Here is a 468-nt window from a genome sequence, read left to right as displayed (position 1 = left end):
TGATTTTATAGCCTGCTACTTGACTGAATTCCTGTATGAGTTCTAGCAGTTTTGGGGTGGAGTCTTTTGGGTTTTCCACATAAAGTATCATATCATCTGCAAAGAGTGAGTTTGACTTCCTCTTGGCCGATTTGGATGCCTTTGATTTCTTTTTGTTGTCTGATGGCTGTGGCTAGGACTTCTAATACTATGTTAAATAGCAGTGGTGAGAGTGGACATCCCTGCCACATTCCTGACCTTAGGGGAAAAGCCAGCTTTTCCCCATTGAGAATGATAATCACTGTAGGTTTTTCATAGATGGCTTTTATGATATTGAGGAATGTACCCTCTATCCCTATACTCTGAAGAGTTTTGATCAAGAAAGGATGCTGTACTTTGTCAAATGCTTTTTCTGCATCTATTGAGAGGATCATATGATTCTTGTTCTTTCTTTTGTTAATGTATTGTACCACGTTGATTGATTTGCAG

This window comes from Callorhinus ursinus, unplaced genomic scaffold, assembly GCF_003265705.2.
Source record: "Callorhinus ursinus isolate GAN/ISIS: 27379988/994484 unplaced genomic scaffold, GSC_fseal_2.0 scaffold114, whole genome shotgun sequence".
Taxonomy (NCBI): Eukaryota; Metazoa; Chordata; class Mammalia; order Carnivora; family Otariidae; genus Callorhinus; species Callorhinus ursinus.
The sequence above is the reverse complement of the archived record's forward strand: the minus strand, read 5'-3'. Positions refer to the sequence as shown.